We start from the raw sequence: 9478 nt of genomic DNA, 5'->3' as shown, positions 1-9478 counted from the left end.
GCATCAGAGTGAACAGGCCACCTTCAGAATGGGAGAAAATGTTTGCAATCTACTCATCTGACAAACTCTAATATCCAGAATTTACAAAGAACTTAAATAAATTTACAAGGAAAGAACAAACAACCCCATCAAAAAGTGGGCAAAGGATATGAAAAGATACTTCTTGAAAGAAGACATGTATGTAGACAAACAACATGAAAAAAAACCTCATCATCACTGATCGTTAAAGAAATGCAAATCAAAACCACAATGAGATACCATCTCAGGCCAGTCAGAATCACGATTATTAAAAAGTCAAGAAACAGCAGATGGTGGTGAGGCTGTGGAAAAATTGCTTTTACACTGTTGGGGGGGGTAAATTAGTTCAACCATTGTAGAAGACAGTGTGGTAATTCCTCAAGGATCTAGAACCAGAAAAACCATTTGACTCAGCAATCCCATTACTGGGTGTATACCCAAAGGAATAGAAATCATTCTACTATAAAGACACATGCACACTTAGCAAAGACATGGAACTAATCCAATGCCCATAAATGATAGACTGGATAAAGAAATTGTGTTACATATACACCATGGAATACCATGGAGCCATAAAAAAAATGAGACCATGTTCTTTGCAGGACCATGGGTGAAGCTGGAAGTCATCATCCTCAGCATACCAACACAGGAACAGAAAACCAACACCACATGTTCTCACTCATAAGTGAGAGTTAAATAATGAGAGCATGTGGACACAAGCAAGGGAACATCACACACCAGGGCCTGTTGAGGGGTACGGGCAAGGTGGGGGAGAGCATTAGGACAAATACCTAATGCACGCGGGGCTCGAAACCTAGATGATGGATTGATAGGTGCAGCAAACCACCATGGCACGTGTATACTTATGTACCAAAGCTGCACATCTGCACATGTATCCCAGAACTTAAAGTAAAATAAAATAAAATACTTCCAGAAATAAAAGAGAAATTTATATAATCAGAAGGGCATTAATTTATCAAGAAAACATAGCATACCAAAAAAAGACCTTCAAAATACATAACACGAAAATTTATAGAAATGACAGGAGAAATATATTCTGGACCATAAAACAAACTTTGCATAATTCTAATTATTTTAGAATTATTTTATTTGTTTAAGTATTTTTCCTGACTATAAATGAGAAATCAGTAATAGGAAGATGTCATGTAATCCCAGTCCTTTGGGCGCCCAAGGTAGGAGGATAACTTAAGGCTGTGAGTTTGAGACCAGCCTGTGCAAAATAGTGAGATCCTATACTATAAAATATATATATTTTAAAATTTACTAGGTATGATGGCACATACTTGTAGTCCCAGCTACACGGGAGGCTGAGGCAAGAGGATAACCTGAGCCTAAGAGTTCAAGGCTAGAGTGAGCTATGATCGTAGCACTGTACTCTAGCCTGGGCAACAGAACAAGACACTTTCTCAAAAAAGAAAAAAAGACAACTGTGTGAAAAAATATCCAAATAATTAAAAGATTTGCTTAGAAATAACCAATACCTGGAAAAGGGAGTAACAAGGAAAAATAGGTAACATTTTGGATGAAAATGAAGGAAACAATCTAATTTTAAAAGGACAAAAAAATCTGAGCAGACATCTTACCAAAGAAGATATATAGAGGGCAAATAAACATAAGATACTCAACTTCATATGTCATTAAGGAATTACAAATTTTTCCTATTTAAGGAAAAATAGGTAACATTTTGGATGAAAATGAAGGAAACAATCTAATTTTAAAAGGACAAAAAAATCTGAGCAGACATCTTACCAAAGAAGATATATAGAGGGCAAATAAACATAAGATACTCAACTTCATATATCATTAAGGAATTACAAATTTTAAGGTGAGAGAGATGCGGCTACACACCCAAGAGAATGGTAAAACTCCAAGTAATGACAACACCAAATGCTGGTGAGAATGTGGGGCAACAAGAACTCTCATTCATTGTGAGTGGGAATGCAAAATGGTACAGTCACTTTGGAAAATAGTTTGGAAGTGTATTAGTTCATTCTCTCATTGTTTAAATAACTGAGACTGGGTAATTTACAAAGAAAAGAGGTTTAATCGGTTCACAGTTCTGCGGGTTATATAGGAAGCAAGATGCTGTCATCTGCTTGGCTTCCGGGAGGCCTCAGGACACCTACAATCATGTCAGAAGGTGAAGAGGGAATCAGCACTTCACACTGTTGGAGAAGGAGGAAGAGAGAGACTTGGGAGGTGCCAAAACTTATAAACAACCAGATGGCAGAATTTACTCACTATCATGACAGCAGTACCAAGGAGAAAATCTGTCCCAGTGAGTCACCTCCCATCAGGCCCCACCTCCAACATTGGGGATTATATTTCAACATGAGGACTGGTAGGGACACACATCCAAACCATACCAGGCAATATGTTACAAAACTAAACACACTCCTGTTACATGATCCAGTAATCATGCTCCTTGGTAAGTTAAAAACACATGTTTGGCCTGGCGTGGTGGCTAGCACCTGTAATCCTAGCACTTTTGCAGGGCCGAGGCAGACAGATTACGAGGTCAGGAGTTTGAGACCAGCCTGACCAACATGGTGAAAATGCATCTCTACTAAAAATACAAAACTTAGCCAGGTGTGATAGCGTGTGCCTGTAATCCCAGCTACTCCAGAGGCTGAGGCAGGAGAATGGCTTGAACCTGGGAGGCAAGGTTGCAGTGAGCCGAGATTGCACTACTGCACTCCAGCCTGGGCAACAGAGTGAGACTTCATCTGAAAAAACAAACAAACCAAAAAGACATATGTTCATACAAAACCCTGCACACAAATGTTTATTCATTATGCTTTATTTCTTCATTTGCTTTATTCATTATTGTCAGAACTTAGAAGCCACCAAGTTATTCTTGATAGGTGACTGGATAAACAAACAGTGATGATCCACACAGTAAAATATTATTCAGTGATTAAAAAGCAATGAAAGCCAGGCATAGTGGTAAATGCTTACAATCCCAGCTACTCAGAAAGCTGAGGTGGGAGGATCACTTGGGCTCAGTAGTTTGAGTCCAGTCTGAACCACATAAGAACATATACTCTGTCTTAAAAAATAATAATAATAATAATAAACAATAAGTTATCATAAAGGAATTTTAAAATCTTAAATACATTGCATATTGCTAAGGTAAATGAGCTAATCTGAAAAGGTCACATGCTATATGATTCCCACTACATGACTGGAAAGGCAAAACTATGATACAGTAAAATGATCAGTGGTTGCCAAAAGTTCAAGGGGAGGGTGGAAAAGAAGGCTACATAGGTGGAGCACAGAAAATTTCTAGGACAGTGAATCTATTTTATGTGATACTGTAATGATGGATACATGTCATTATACATTTGTCAAAATCCACAGAAGGCAGAGCACAAAGAGTGGGCCATAATGTAAACTATGGACTTCAGTTAATAATAACATATTATTATTGCCTCATAAATTGTAACAAATGTTCCTCACTAACACAATAATTCAAAAATAGGGGAAAATGAGGAGAAGGGGTGAGAGAGTATATGGAAACTTTTACAGTCAATTTTTCTGTAGATTCAAAATTGCTACAAAAATACTCATTAAACAATTGTGGTATGCAATCAAACAATATTTACAGGTGAATTTCTAGAACTGAAGGCTTATGTTGGAAAAAAGATTTTAGATCAACAATCTGAGCTTTTACCTTAAGAAACTTGAAAAATTGAGACAAATATACTATTATTAGCATAATAAATCTAGTAACATAAAAGTGTAATGCATCGTGACCAAGTGGGGTTTATGCCAGCAATGTATGGTTTATTCAGCATTCAAAAATCAATCAATGCAAATGAACCATATCAATAGACTAAAAGAACACTACATTATTATTTTAATGGATGCAAAAAAGCCTTGAAAAATGCAGCATCCTTTCATAATAAAAACTTCCAGTACCCCAATATTCAACAGAAACTTCCTCAACATGATAAAGGACATCCATAAAAACTCATACAGCTAGCATCATACTTAATGGTGAATGAATGCTTTCCCCCTAAGATAGAAAAGACAGCCGGATGTATCCTCTCATCACTCCAATTCAACATTACTACTAGAGGTCCTAAACAGTGCACTAAGACAAAAAGGAAGAAAACAGTAAAAGCAAACGGATTGAAAAGAGAAGAAATAAAACTGTTTGTACTCACAGACTGACATGAAATCCCTAAGGTACGTATAAATAAGCTACTGAAACTCACAATAATTTTAGGTAATTCTCAAGGTAAAAGGTCAATATACAAAAATCCACTGCATTTCCACAAACTAACAGGAAACAAGTAGAAATCAAAACTTAAAGACTAGGACCATTATAACAGAATTTTACAAAACACTAAATTCTTAGGAACAAATATAAGAAAATATACCCAGAATTTGTAGGCTGAAAAGCATAAACCACTGAAGAGAAAAATCAAAAGAGACCAAAATGGAAAGATATACCATTTTTATCCATCAGAAGTCTCAATTTTGTTAAGATGTCAATTCTCCCCAAACAGATTTATATATAGATTCAAAGGCCTCCAAATCAATATTTCAGCAAGCTTCTTCTTAAATGAATTGACAAATTGTCTTTAAAAATTTCAATGAAAAGAACAAAGGGCCAATAGTATCAAAATATTTTTGAAAAAGAAAAAAAAATTCAGGGAACTGACACACCGCCTGATTTCAAGACTTACTATAAAGCTACGACAATTAAGACAAGGTAAGTATTGATGAAAGGATTAATAAAATCAATGAAAACAAAGAGTCCAAAATAACCTACACCTACTCTTTTCAACAAGAGGGCCAATATAATATAATGAAGAGAGGATAGTCATTTTAAGAAGGGTGCTAGAAATTGGATATCATGTGTAAATACATGAATGCTGACTGATACTCCACACCATACACAAAAATCAGCTCAAAATAAATTTATCCCTAAATGTAAAACCTCAAACTATAAAATCTATCCTAGAAAATATGAAAGAAAATCTTTGTAATTCACTAGGCAACGATTCTTAAGTACAACACCAAATGCATGAATAATGAAAAAAAAATTGACAAATTATAGTTTATTACATTCACAGCTTTTGCTCTTTAAAGTACACTGCTATGAGAATGGAAAGCCAAATCATAGACTGGGAAAAATATATTTGCAAATACATATCTGCTAAAAGACATATTCTGTGTATATTTAAAAAGCTCTTAAAACTCAATAAATGGAAAACAAAATCCCTAAGGATAATTGGACAAAAGATGTGAACAGAAACTTTACTGATGCTTTCTCTATACCAAAGAAGAGGCAGGTATAGCACATATGCACATGGAAAGTTGCTCAAGATTATTATTAGTTATCAAAAAACAGATTAAATCCATGCCAAACTACCATTACACATCTATTGGAAAGATTAAACTAAAACAACAACAAAAACTCTGGTAATAAGTACTAAGTGTTGGCAAGGAGCTAAACAATGACACTCATAAATTTTTATATTTATATTATCATTGTAATGCAATTTTCTTAGATACTATCTTTTCCACCACCTTTGCTGATGAAAAGGGCAGTTCCCAAAAAGTTAAACACACCGGGCATGGTAGCTCATGTCTGTGACACCAGCACTTCGGAAGGCCGAGGTGGGTGGATCACGAGGTCAGGAGTTCAAGACCAGCCTGACCAACATAGAGAAACCCATCTCTACTAAAAATACAAAAATTAGCGGGCATGGTGGTGTGTGCCTGTAATCCCAGCTATTACGGAAGCTGAGGCAGGAGAATCTCTTGAACTCAGGAGGCTGAGATTGCAGTGAGCTGAGATAGCACCAGTGTACTCCAGCCTGGGGACAGAAGGAGACTCTGTCTCAAAAAAAAAAAAAAGTTAAACACATGATTAGCAATTCCACTCCTGGGAGAATGAAGGCACATGTCCATACGGCTAAATATATTTGAATGGTGTGGCAGATTTTATACTTACCAAATCTGAAAACAGACCAGATATCTATCAACCAGTGAATGAAAAATTAATGGTACATACATACCAGCAATAGGATACTATTAGGCAGTAAAGAGGAAGCAATGGCCGATCCATGCAACACTGATCACTCTCAAAAGCACTGTGGCAAGTGAAAATAGGACCAAAAAGGCAAAGGGGAGCTGCAAAAATTCAACATTCACACCTCTTTCAGGAGCTTCTGCTTCGGGGATCTTAATCCGCTGGCAGCCTCCGTGTGGCCCCTTTGGATCAGTCCTCACGTTCATGCTTGTTACCTGAGAAAAAACTTAAATTTGCTTTGGAATACAACTACTGCAGATTTGACATTCTGCATTTAGAAATGGAAAAAAAGATCTGTAAGGAAAGTAACTGACTACTTCTCTCTACTGAGAATAATTTGAACTTTTAGCCTCTCACTGAAGTTAATCACACTTGATCTCTTAAGAAATGTTTTTAACATGAAACAATGCTCCACTGAGATTTATCAAACTCTATTTTAATTGTAATTGATTTATACCAAAAGATAAAATGAGTTAATCAGGGCATGCTATTAGAAATACTAGCAAGGGAAGAAAGCAGGGAGGTCGTAGGACTGGAGAGGTGGGGACCCTGGGGAGGTGGTGGTTCGGAGACTAGGCGACGGCGCGAGACGAGGCCAGTAGGTGGTGGGAGGCGGCCTGGCCGGAGCCAGCGGGAGGGCCAGGACCGGAGGTCCTCACCCTGCGATGCCCACCCGGGCCCAGGCCGCCTGCGGCTGAGAAGGAGGAGGAGGAGAAAGAGGATCTCCAGATACACTCAGAAGGCAGTGTCACAGAGCTTGGAGCTGAAAGGAATAACAAAACTTGCTCTTAACCATCATCCCTCTCCCAAGAAGCTGGAGGAAATTTCCCCCGCCAGTGACAGTCATGAGAAAGACACAAGTTCCCAAAGTGAGTCTGACATCACAAGAGAATCACCTTTTACATCAAGCCAACGCTGGGAATTCACTGTCTGCTTTTCCAAGTTATACAGGCGCAGGGATATACTGAAGGCAGGTCGGACTTCTGGGGATATGGTGAACTCAATCAAAATGCCACTGAAAAGGCCTAGGCAATATTCACAGCCGTCGATGAACTCTTGTATGAGCAGAAGTTGAGTGTGGATACCAAGAGTCTACAAGAAGAGTGCCAAGAGTGGATAGCTAGCTTTCCTCACCTCAGGATTCTAGGTAGGCAGATAATCACTCCCAGTGAAGGTTATAATAGATTGTATCCTAGATCCCCTTCTGCTGTTTCAGCTTCATATGAAACAACCTTGTCTCAAGAAAGAGATTCTACTGTATTTGGTTTAAGGGGAAAGAAGTTATGTTTTTCATCTTCGTATGCTCATAAAGCATCTTCTATTGCCAAATCCTCCAGCTTTTGTTCTATGGAAAGAGATGAGGAAGACTCTATAATCATCTTGGAAGGAGTAATTGAGGAATACCTAGCATTTGATCACACAGATATGGAAGAGGGATTTCATGGTGAGAAATCAGGAGCAGCTACAGAGAAACAGAAATGAGGGTATCCTCCCATTGCTCCATTTTACTGCATGAAAGAAGATGTCCTTGTTTATATGTTTGACAATGTATGGAGCAAGGTTGTGAGCTGTATGGAGCAGTTGACACGAAGTCACTGGGAAGGATTTGCCTCTGATGATGAGAGTAATGTTGCAGTTACCAGACCCAATTCAGAAAGTTCTTGTGTGCTGAGTGAACCACATCCTTTGGTGTTACCGTGAGTGCCACAGTCTAAGGTACTGTCCGTTACCTCAAATCCAATGAGTTTCTGTGAAGTAAGCAGTTATCAGCCAAATGTGAATGGTCTCTTGGTTCATGGGATGCCTCTACAGGCAAGAAATAGCTCCCTAATGGACAAGCTCCTAGATCTTGATGACAAGCTACTTCTGAGGCCTGGTTCCAGTACCATCCTTTCAATTCGAAATTGGCCAAATCGAGCTGTGGAGTTTAGTACATCATCTCTGTCATACACAGTGCAGTCCACCAAGAGAGGCAATCCATCGCCACGAACCTTTCATTCGATCAGCACGAGGCATTCACATGCTGGAATACCAAGACGTGTGGAAGAAATCCTTAGAGGAGCCCCAGTCCCAGCGGCATCGGAATGAAGTGGCACAGCTGAAGTGGAACATGTGAGTACTGTGGGGACACAAAGACAGACGACACCCCATGGTGACTCCAGTCAAGCTCCAAGTGCGGTGGTGGATGAACCTAACTATCAGCAGCCACTTTGGGAGGCCAAGGAGGGCGGATCACGAGGTCAGGAGATTGAGACCATCCTGGCTAGCACAGCGAAACCCCGTCTCTACTAAAAATACAAGAAATTAGCCAGGCATGGTGGTGGGCACCTGTAGTCCCAGCTGTTTGGAAGGCTGAGGCAGGAGAATGGCATGAACTGGGGAGGCGGAGCTTGCAGTGAGCCGAGATTGCACTCCAGCCTGGGTGACAAAGAGAGGCTCCATCTCAAAATATAAAAATAAAAAAGAAAAGAAAAGCTCCTTTTGCCCGACTTTTTCTCAGGCCCAACACAGTTCAATCATTTTTGGTAGAGTGACCTACTTCCTAGAATGGTCTTGATAGCTGGGGAGAGAAAAGGTAGGGGGAATACTAGTTTGGCAGACTTAAAACTTTATCTAGAGGTTTAACTCAGAATAAAAGTTGAGTTTCCAACAACAACAACAAAAATACTAGCAAGGGAATACAGTTGATACAACTAGCAATGAGCAGGTATGAAAGATTATTTTAAAATTTAGAACAAAATAAATTTTAAATTGTGTATTTTTGTTTTAAAAATTACTTAGAAAATAAAACTACCTAGGCCTAAATGGATTAAAATTTTATTCTTTTACATAATATTTTAATACTCAGAGCATATCATTTTCTCTTAAAATATACACCAAGTACCACCTGTACTTTGGTCAATGACAACCATTATTCATTTGACATGGGGAATTCTGCCTTGGTTTGAGCCATGTCTCTGCACACAGGAGAAAATGCTTATTTACAATTGCTACTCAACTGCTACAGCAGCAGGAAGGGTGCCTCAGTGTGTTGTTATCCTTATTTCTCTGGGTTTTCACTCTTCCTTAATTGTTTCCCAGGTACCCATTTTTATTTCTAGGGAACCAGGCATTGCCAGGAAGGGTAAAGCCTAGGCCCCATGGTTTTAGGACTGAAGGACTTCATGGAGGCAGAATCATTCCAGTATAGCAATCCCGACAACACCATTTCTTGATTTTCCCTCACAGCCATAACAAACACCCTGAGATAAGTGAAAAACAATTATAAATAGCAGCAAAGAGATGCTGGTGAAGAGGAACTATTTAAGAAATAATGAACAAGATTTAATAGAGACACTGATATCAGATTGAACATATATCCATATCTAGATATACTGAGTGAAATCTAATGGC

General features: G+C 38.7%; 1 pseudogene; it reads left to right on the top strand.

Moving 5' to 3' along the window:
* Positions 1 to 6569: 6569 nt before the first annotated feature.
* On the top strand, positions 6570 to 8619 carry LOC105523378 (annotated as a pseudogene).
* Positions 8620 to 9478: the final 859 nt, after the last annotated feature.

This window comes from Colobus angolensis, unplaced genomic scaffold (genome assembly GCF_000951035.1).
Source record: "Colobus angolensis palliatus isolate OR3802 unplaced genomic scaffold, Cang.pa_1.0 Scaffold112, whole genome shotgun sequence".
Taxonomy (NCBI): Eukaryota; Metazoa; Chordata; class Mammalia; order Primates; family Cercopithecidae; genus Colobus; species Colobus angolensis.
This window is presented reverse-complemented; position numbering and strand designations above follow the sequence as displayed.